This window comes from Montipora capricornis, chromosome 6, assembly GCF_036669925.1.
Source record: "Montipora capricornis isolate CH-2021 chromosome 6, ASM3666992v2, whole genome shotgun sequence".
In the NCBI taxonomy this organism is placed as follows: Eukaryota; Metazoa; Cnidaria; class Anthozoa; order Scleractinia; family Acroporidae; genus Montipora; species Montipora capricornis.
The window spans coordinates 6,957,364-6,967,363 of NC_090888.1; the positions used below are offsets into that span (position 1 = coordinate 6,957,364).

Genomic DNA, 10,000 nt, shown 5'->3' on the forward strand with positions numbered 1-10,000 from the left:
TTTATGCCCCTACCTTGTTTTGCGCCAATATATGGCGGCAGAAGTTTTTCTAGCTGTTTTTCTATTTAATTAAAAGCTGTTGGGGAAAATGGTGAATTCGAAACACTTTATCCGTACCGGACTTCTTATGAACTCTATCCCTGTAACATTGGGTAGATCTAGTTTCTGCAATCATGTTGGGGATTATTTCACAATTAGATAATTGGAGCCAACATGTTAGCTTGTTTGTTTGATTGTGTCGGATAATATTAAAAACTGAACTACGGATATCAGATTGCCAGCACTTTAAATGGCTCGCCGAACACAGGCTATCAGCTTTTTGTATCTACCGCGCTGCTTGGCTACTCAAACTCCTTTGCTATTTCTGCTATACCTAAGGAACGCGTCAGCAATAAAGCGAGCTGAAAACATTTCACCTCTGAGAAAAAACATGGTCGACAAAAGCCGATTTGGACCGGAATTGACCGAGGCATAAATCGATGCTTTAGTAGACAATACAACCCCCGGGAACACCATAGAAGGGTTGTTGATCCCGGAATTTTAATAAAAAAATTATTCTACTCGGGCTTGCTGGATATAAAATAATTATAACCAACGAAGCACGTTATCTATCACTTCATATCCAGCGCGCCCTTGTAGAATAATTCTTAAATATTCGCAGATATAGCATTTCTTAATACACTATTTGATATTTCTGTTATTAATGTGTGGTAGCTGAGATTGGAGCATTCATCATTTAATATTCCGGGGCAGTCGTACCTGAAGTCGGGTTCAACTGATGTAACGTTTCACAGATTTTGTTAATTCCCTTTAGGCCAAATATCGTAAAAAGACCTTTTAGGAAGCATGACACACAAAGACCTTTCCGACAAAAGTCCCAGAAATGGATAATTCTTCGCTGGAGGGTGGGAGCAACTGTTGTTTAAACGTTACGCAACACACTTAATAGTGCTTTCCCTAAAATTTTGAGCTAATTGTCCCTGTGATAGACACTCGCTGGAGTCGCGGTAGATTGTACCGGTAACTGAAAAGAAGAAGCCACACTTGCGTTTCCCGTTCCCTTTTTTGATCAAGTACCCAACATCTTGTACAACGCAAGGCTTCAAATGACATACATCATTATGGAGTGCAAGGATGGCGCAGTGGTAAGAGTACTTGCCTACCACCAATGTGGGCTGGGTTCATTTCCCAGATTCGATGTCATAAGTGGGATGAGTTTGTTGGTTCTCTACTCTGCAGCGAGAGGTTTTTCTCCGGGTTCTCCGGTTTTTCCCTCTACTCAAAACCCAACATTTAATTTGGTTTGTGTTAATTGTTGATTTTAGTTTACAGTGTCCCCAATTAATGCTCCAGCGCTGGAAGACTAGACACTTAAATAAAGTTCCTTTCCTTACCATCCACGTTTGCGGCATTCCGTTGGGATGGGGGTGGAAACAAGATTGGAAAAGGGCCCTTCTTTCTCGATCGTGAAATTTTTTCCCCTTTCTCCCTTCGACTCTGGATTGCGCCTGGGTCTCTAAGGATTTACAGCGAACGGCAGGCTGAAGTTTAAGGTTCCACCAAAAATCTGGGAACTTGTACGCTTGATTTCGGCTGCTTTCTTGCCTGTTCGCTACACTTGTCTAACAGATTCTAAAAAAACAAGAGGGAGACAGCAAATTCTCAAGAACCTTTTTTGAAATGAAGAAGCCTGCCGTTTCCTGTTTCCCAGATAGTAATTTATATTTTTCGTCCAGTTCTGAGTGTAGTCCAGAGAAGAAGATTTCGACAACCGTCACACGACAACAGAGATTGTGGCTTATTGCAAAGGTTCTCTTTCAGAACAACTTTCACGAGTAACTTGAAGACAGGAAAAAGTATGTCATTAGCTGCAAACCCGTCAGACCGGAATGCAAAGTTAGATGTTTTGGTTGGCCTTTGCTCACGAGTTCTAAATCCTATAAACACTTTGCTAAATTCCTGGTTTCCCAATTTTTTCACAACAATTTTCGTCTTTGGGGGAACAGGTGTGGCGCAGTGAAAGCATTCGCCTTCCTCTAAGGTGGCCTGGGATTGAGTCCCGTATTCCAAATAGCACACGTTCGATATGTCAATATCCACACATGGTTAGCTACGAGGCTTTACGGTTATTGGACTCGGCCTATTCGCTGCTTCCTCACTCACTTGCGTTTCCCGTTCCCTTTTTTGATCAAGTACCCAACATCTTGTACAACGAAAGGCTTCAAATGACATACATTATTATTATGGGGTGCAAGGATGGCGCAGTGGCAGGAGCCCATCCTGGAGCGTGCAACTTCCATACAGCGTCTGTGAAACGGCGTTTTCACAAGTAGGTTTATTTTTAGACTAGCCCTTCCCGCGAATTAGGTCAAAAAACAAAGTCAGTTACGGTTCGGTGACCCTATGACGTCAGCTTAATTTCTTGTAATTGGTCATCGGGCTCCTGTGGGAGTCTCATTAGCGGGAAATTCAATCTAAAAATAACCTTACATGTGAAAACGCCGTTGCACAAGTATAGTTAAGTTGCTCGCTCCGGGTGATGGGCTCCTGGCAGTGGTGAGAGCACACGCCTCCCACCAATTTGGGCTGGGTTCATTTCCCAGATTCGATGTCATAAGTCGGTTGAGTTTGTTGGTTCTCTACTCTGCACCGAGAGGTTTTTCTCCTTTTTTTTTGGTTTGTGTTAATTGCCAATTTTAGTTTACAGTGTCCCCAATTAATGCTCCAGCGCTAGAAGACTAGACACTAAAATAAAGTTCCTTTCCTTACCATCCACGTTTGCGGCATTCCGTTGGGATGGGGGTCGAAACAAGATTGGAAAAGGGCTCTTCTTTCTCGATCGTGAAATTTTTTCCCCTTTCTCCCTTCGCCACTGGATTGCGTCTGGGTCTCCAAGGATTTACAGCGAACGGCAGGCTGAAGTTTAAGGTTCCACCAAAACTCTGGGAACTTGTACGCTTGATTTCGGCTGCTTTCTTGCCTGTTCGCTACACTTATCTAACAGATTCTAAAAAAACAAGAGGGAGACAAGAAAAGGGAATACCTTTTTTGAAATAAAGAAGGCTACCGTTTGCCTTGCCCGTAAACGCCAAACAAATTTCTATCGTAAACCATCCATTGCGAATTTTTACGACGGAAAGTAAATTATAATATACTAAGTGAGACCCAGAGCAGGAAGGTCAATGGTGCTTCAAAGCCAATTTGATAAACAAGGGTTCAGGTTTCTTGTTTCTCAGATGGTAATTTATATTTTTCATCCGGTTCTGAGTGTAGTCCAGAGAAGATTTCGACAACCGTCACACGACAACAGAGATGGTGCCTTATTGCAAAGGTTCTCTTTTAGAACAACTTTCACGAGTTACTTGAAGACAGGAAAAAGTATGTCATTAGCTGCAAACCCGTCAGACCGGAATGCGAAGTTAGATCTTTTGGTTGGCCTTTGCTCACGAGTCCTAAATCCTATAAACACTTTGCTAAATTCCTGGTTTCCCCATTTTTTTCACAACAATTTTCCTCTTTGGGGGAACAGGTGTGGCGCAGTTAAAGCATTCGCCTTCTCTAATGTGGCCTGGGATTGAGTCCCGTATTCCTAATAGCACACGTTCGATATGTCAATATTCACACATGGTTAGCTACGAGGCTTTACGGTTAAATTCCACGATTGTTTTGTTTAGAACTCCTCCTTGAGACTTATGAGACAAAGAAAACAGAACTCCACCGTGAAATTTGACCATAAGGCCTTGTAGCCACGCCTGAATATTGATATATTGAACTCGGCCTATTCGCTGCTTCTTCACTCGACTCCGAAAGGATTTTCTCCCGGTATTTCCCTCGTATCATAACGTTTGATTTACAGTTTCCACAAAGTATTAGAACTCGGCCATATAAACTTGACAGACTTAACTATTATAGGGTAATGTGAAGTGCTTGTTTTCTACCCATATAAACCATGTGAGCATTAGCCCTACTAATGGAATTGGGTCCATACAATGACAGAGAACAACTCTGATCAGGGTCGGGAATTGAACTTACGACCTTCGGGTTAGATCACCGCTGCTTTACCGACTGAGCTACAAGGTCAGACGGGAGCAGGTCGTGGGAATTTGAGATGACAATGTCACCCTGGTCAGAGTTTTTCTCTGTTCTCGTATGGGCCTGTTGCACAAGAAATCCACACAATGTTGAAGTATTCCACGTGTATTTCTACAGTTTAAACTTGACCTTTTTAGCGTTGCAACTTCTCTTCAAAATCACATGGTTTTTCTCTGACGTCACTTGACGTCGCATACAGTGTCCAGTCCCCTGGCGCATTTCTATAGGAGGAGGATGACAAGTAGTCGTCGCTCAGTTGGCTAGTGCGCGGCTTTCGGAGCGAGAAATCCCCGGTTCGATCCTCGGTAACTGACAGAGGGAGGCTTCCATTTATACCAGTTTCGTAACTGAAGTAACTACCGACGTTGAATTAAGTGACTTTACGTTGAACTTATATCTAACAGGCCCAATTGCATTAGAAGGGCTAACGCTCACATGGTCTATATGAGTAGAAAACTAGCACTTCACATTACTCTCTAATAGTTAAGTCTGTTGAAATATAAGTGCTACACGGCCAACGTTTGCAAAAACGTTACCCTTCCTTGTACATATAAACTTGCGACAGTTGCTATTGTTTTGTTATCCTCCAAGTTAGGCTCAAAACACTGTTTTGATTTATTTCTTCATTTCCTTGTTTTTCGGAACCTGTTATTATCCGACCGAAACAATTAACTTTAGAATACTTAGCATGAAATTCGGGAAAACTGATTACAATCGTGCTTCGTTATCATTACAAATATTTTGCATTTACTTTTACCTCGTAATTGAGAAATAAGCAAGCTTAAGTGAGTATTGTCGTCAAGGCTCTCTTAGATCGCCGAAGTGAACTTCCTCGGAGAACCATGCGTAAATTCGGGGCTGGCCAAAGATTACGAAACGCATTAGTATATATATGTTGCCTAATAAAGTTTCCTCACATGGGCGTGTCGTGGTAGTCTTAATTTTTTTGGCAACCCCGATATTGCTATGATTTTTTCGTTTCTTCGTTCTGTCCTACCTAACTGCCCATGGGAATCTGAGTTTTGTCACAATTTGCTTTTCATTCTTTTCCAGTTTTGCACATGCGCACTGGCATACGGAAAGCTTTTACGCTTGTCTTAATATCCGGTATCCGAAGTAGGAGCCGGAGATCATCTCGCTCTTAACTACCCTGAGGACTAAGTCTTTTTTGGTCTAATGATTGCTTGCTGATAAGGTCTTCGAAGAAGTACAAGGAAGGAAGGAACCGGCCAAAGCAGTGAAAACTTATTGCAAAGCAGCTGCTTAGAAACGTTCTATAATTTTCCTCTAAAAAGGAGTAACTGCAAATAAACGTATCGCACAAAATATCAGGTCTGGGTTTTTCAGAAACAGGAGAGGATAGCACGGCATCCACTGTCGACTAAGTCAGGTGTCCATTGGATAGTGATTAATTACTGAACAGAGCCATCAATGTTTGAGACAACTATTAGAGAGGTTAACCATGATGTTAACCCCAAACGGCAAACGTCGTGAGTGAAATTAGTGTTTTGCCAAAAATGTAAGAACCCTGCTTGATATTAGCTCTTTTCTGTCCTCTTAGCTCGAGATATAAAGAAACGTTTGAAAGGAACGAGACAAGTTAAAATGAAAGAATTTCCACGCTTTTATGACAAGTAGGAGCCTACCGTTTCCCGTTGGCTGTAAACGTCATACTTAAAGGGAAAGTACGGCCTAGCTAGAAAAAGTTATTCTGAATCGAAAGTTCTTTATCTGCATTGTCATACTTGACCACTCATTTGGGCTTAATGTATTTAAGTGGCCAACGATAACGCTTCAATTGAAATCCGCCATCTTTGTTTTTGTGTATGCAAACGAGGCTATGACGCAGCAATAGTCAAGGATTTCTCCGGATGACTAGATGTAGTTGACCAAGAGAGTATGAAGGTAAGAGACGTAATCCCTCATATTGGCCCTATTCCCATCGTAATCCCTCTTAAGTTATTTTTAGATCTCCTGCGAGATCCGGTATTCCCACGAGAGTTAACTGATAGCCAATCGTATGTCCCCATTTTCGCGAACGACGCGAATCATTGCGTGGGAATTCGCTCAGCTGTCAACATTGGTAAAAATGGGGACATGTGATTGGCTATCAGTTAACCTCGTGGGAATACGGGATCTCGCAGGAGATCTAAAAATAACTTAAGAAGGATTACGATGGGAATAGGGCCAATATGAGGGATTACCTCTCTTACCTTCATACTCTCTTGAGTTGACTTAACAAGGAAAACATAGTCGAGGGGAGCGATACTTTGAAGACGTGAATCTTAATCCAGAGGGTAAATTGTATTAATATTGGCTCCACCATCAGAACAGATTTACCTCGTGGTCGTGAAACAGGGGTTTTATATGTGAGTTATATGCAGGAGTTTTGCGAAGCGAAAGAGAGCTTGCAGGTTTATGCTGTGTTCACTGCTGTGAAATAAACGCCTGGCCCCAGTTGTTCGAAGGGTGGATAGCACTATCCACCGGATAAATCGCTAGCCACTGGATAACTCAATTAGTTTTGCTAGTGTTTATCCGGTGGATAGCGCTATCCATCGTTCGAACAACTGGGGCCTGTCTACCGTGGCTTTCTACGAGATCCCCGTTACAACTTCAAAACAAACGATCGATTTATATACTTCCATCAAATGGTGAGAGTAAATCGTTTCAGTAGTGTCTAATTTGTTGGATAAACTACTAAGTGAGTAGACTGCTGGCGGTCCCTTCTAAGTCAGTCGAGCCGCTCTCGTCACGCAAGCGAGCTGAAGAGCCGAGGGGAAGGTGGGGAGAGAAATAGATCCAAATTTTCGCTCTCTCCCCATTCTTTCCTCGGCTCCCTTGCGTGTCTAGACTGCTACAATAAGCGCCAAAAGGGTTGAAACACTTTCCCCTTTAAGGACAAATCTCTCCCCCAAGGTCTTTCCATCTAACCCCTCCCACCCAAACAAACATTGAAGGGGGTAGGCGGGGGAAGACGGGGGAGTGCAAGTGGAAAATGTAACGTTAAGGTGATTTTTCCCCAATTGTTGTCTTCCCAGTTCAGTGGCTCACCTATTTTTGTGGCTTATTGTAGCTTTCATTCGCTTTTCAAGAACACGGATTCTGGTCACAGCCACAGCAGGAAGTCTGCGAGTTACGCATTTCCGGTTGTTCTGTGCATTCTCAGGAATTTGAAACAATAACGGTCGTCAATGGTTACAACATTATACCATTACCGGGACTGCAAGCATTTTTGGCTGTGGCCAGAGTCCGTGTTCTGTTCTGGGAGGAGAATGGGATTCCATATTCCATCACAACTGATTACAAGTTTCTTTTTAAAGGCGGTGATAATTTTCTTCAAAATCAATATATATACCTTCATTTCAACCTGGAAATATGTATCATTTCATATGTTCACCAATTAGACTGCGAATTGCCTCTAATTTCGGCGAGCGAGTTGGGAGCTCGGTAGAAAAACACGCGCGAGAGGAATTCGGAAGACGCGGTCGCGAGAGGAATTCCCCACTCCTCACTCGCACGCCGGAATAAGAGACTACTCCCACTCGCAGTCTGTTCTCTAATATCAGTAGCTCATCAAGTGGGGCCTCTATTTACCATATTTGGCTTAGGAATCAACCATTTCCAGAGTTGATTTATTTATAGAACGCTTCCCTTGGGAGATTCAGCTCGCCCTTTTTGGCAAAAGGCAAAACAAAGCTATATCAGCCTCAAGGCAAATTTGATATTTTTCGCGGCAAAAACCTGTTCCTAAAAATAACTACTCGAGAAAGGGTTGACTCAACGAATTACCCCTTGATGAGCTCCAGCTGATGAAGATTCTATAATATTCTATACAACAATTGTCTCAATTATCAACCCGCAAATAATAAAGGAAACGTTTTCTTTTCCGTCAATTAAGACTTCAACAGGCTCCAAGTTATCTTTGTTTTGGGCAATCTTGCTCGTTGTCGCAAATAGCGTCGGAATGGCAAATGCAGACGAGCGATTTCCTAACCTCGTTCCCAGGGTCTCTCTTTTCAAGAAAGCAGAGAACCGAGACCCTCGGAACGAGGTTGGAGATAACCATTTTCATTTTTTTCATGTCATTTAAAGGATGCTTGATCGCTGGGTTTCTTCTCATGACTGAAATGGCGACTCCTCAGTGGAGACGTTGGGTAAACTGTTTGTCCCAGGTGGCCTACGGGGTTGGTATTGCCGTGCAAGCTTTGATTGCGTAATTCATTGGTGGCTGGAAACCTTTCAGTTTGGTCATAACCCTGCTGAATGTGCCGTTTATTGCGTATTATTGGTAAGAGAATATGGTACACTGATTATTAGCAAAAACAAGTTCGAATAAGTCTCGCAAAGTTCGCTATGAAATAGCTAGGAGCCCTTGTACCCGAACTTACAAATTCACAGCGGTTGAACGAACCAAAATTAAAATATATATTTATTTATTTACTAGACTGTGAGTAGTCTCTAATTTCGGCGATGGATTATAGGGAAGCGAATTACACGCACAAGCGCGAAATTGCGAGTAGACGGGACTCGAGGGGAGCGCCGAAATTTAAGCTCCCCTCGCGTCGCGTCGCGTCTCCTCGCAATTCTTGCGCGCGCGTGTATTTTACCCGCCTCACAATCCATCGCCGAAATTAGTGACTACTCGCAGTCTATTTCGTTACAGAACTAATTATTTCCCTTGGAACTGAGAGGGATCACTCCTACAATCTGAAACTTGGACTCGTCTTAATTAAAAAAATCGCGCTTAAGAGGAGTTCTCCGCTCCTGTTTGAAAGTCAAGAATAGTAGGAAGTAAAGCGCTTTACCACTACGCTGTTAGACTGCTAGCAAACTTACTCTTCTTTGTCCGACGAGCTGGAGTGTTTTTAAGTCAAATCATGCTTTGCCTCGCCTTCTAGAAAAACGTTCGATTATTTCAGTGAGTGTTGGAAATCCAGCCAAAGGCTTCCCCAGCCTCCCTCGGCCGTAACAAAGCACAAACAATAGGGAGCGTAACAACGACAACGGCGACGGCAACGAGAACGTCATCTCAAAATATAAATTCGGGTTATTGTAATCGCTTCGTGACTATTTCAATCTTTTTATTATGACAACGGTGAGGTAGTTCTTCAAAAATGACACTCGTCTGAACAGCACTTAATTTAGGGAAGAAAATGAAAATTTATCCTCAAGTGCTGACGTCCTTGATAACACCTCAAATTGGGCCATTTCACGTTGTTGTTTTGCTGACGACGGCAAAGAAATGGACAAAAATGAAAAACGCACGTGCAGGGCGTGCAAAGCTATTGTTTTTGCCCACTAAATATGCAAATTTGTGGCGTTCTTGTTGCCGTCGCCGTTGTCGTTCCTTCAGCTCCCAAAAAGACGACCTCGACGCCGTCGTCGTCAACCTTGCTTAATCTCCATATTGTTAATAAATGTAAAACGACTTCTACGCCTTAAGACTATAATTGGAAGGCTAAATTGCAGAATACCCCGGGACTTTTTCTTATTTACGCGTAGCCGGCTACGCGAGGCTACGCGTGGCTACCCGTAGCCACTAATTTAAATTGGTGATCGCGGAATATGTCAACTGAAGAAAACTAGAAAGCGAAATCTGGTAATACGCGTAGCCGGCTACGGAGAGTGGCTACGCGTGGCTACGCGTGGCTACGCGTGGCTACGCGTAGCTATTAATTTAAATTGGTGATCACGGAATATGTCAACTGAAGAAAACTAGAAAGCGAAATCTGGTAATACGCGTAGCCGGCTACGGAGAGTGGCTACGCGTGGCTACGCGTGGCTACGCGTAGCTATTAATTTAAATTGGTGATCACGGAATATGTCAACTGAAGAAAACTAGAAAGCGAAATCTAGAAATAAGCGTAGCCGGCTACGGAGAGTGGCTACGCGTGTCCGTGGCTAA

General features: G+C 43.0%; 4 protein-coding genes and 1 pseudogene across 6 annotated transcripts in view; 2 read left to right on the forward strand and 3 right to left on the reverse strand.

The window, feature by feature from the left end:
- LOC138051426 (coiled-coil domain-containing protein 50-like) overlaps nt 1-264 on the forward strand; it is a 31,050-nt gene extending 30,786 nt beyond the window's left edge. For all 3 annotated transcript variants that reach the window (XR_011132799.1, XR_011132798.1, XR_011132800.1), the window contains one exon: nt 1-264. This exon is cut by the window's left edge and continues 554 nt beyond it. The gene's annotated coding sequence lies outside the window, so the exon portion shown is untranslated.
- Nucleotides 1-10,000, reverse strand: part of LOC138051400 (tetratricopeptide repeat protein 28-like) — a 301,832-nt gene that overhangs the window by 201,064 nt on the left and 90,768 nt on the right. The window lies entirely within an intron of this gene.
- LOC138051422 (uncharacterized) overlaps nt 1-10,000 on the reverse strand; it is a 253,692-nt gene that overhangs the window by 143,795 nt on the left and 99,897 nt on the right. The window lies entirely within an intron of this gene.
- Nucleotides 1-10,000, reverse strand: part of LOC138051404 (tetratricopeptide repeat protein 28-like) — a 142,894-nt gene that overhangs the window by 76,835 nt on the left and 56,059 nt on the right. The gene's annotated exons all lie outside the window — the stretch shown is intronic.
- The window catches only part of LOC138050864 (solute carrier family 22 member 15-like), a 22,612-nt pseudogene continuing 18,603 nt past the window's right edge, over nt 5,992-10,000 (forward strand).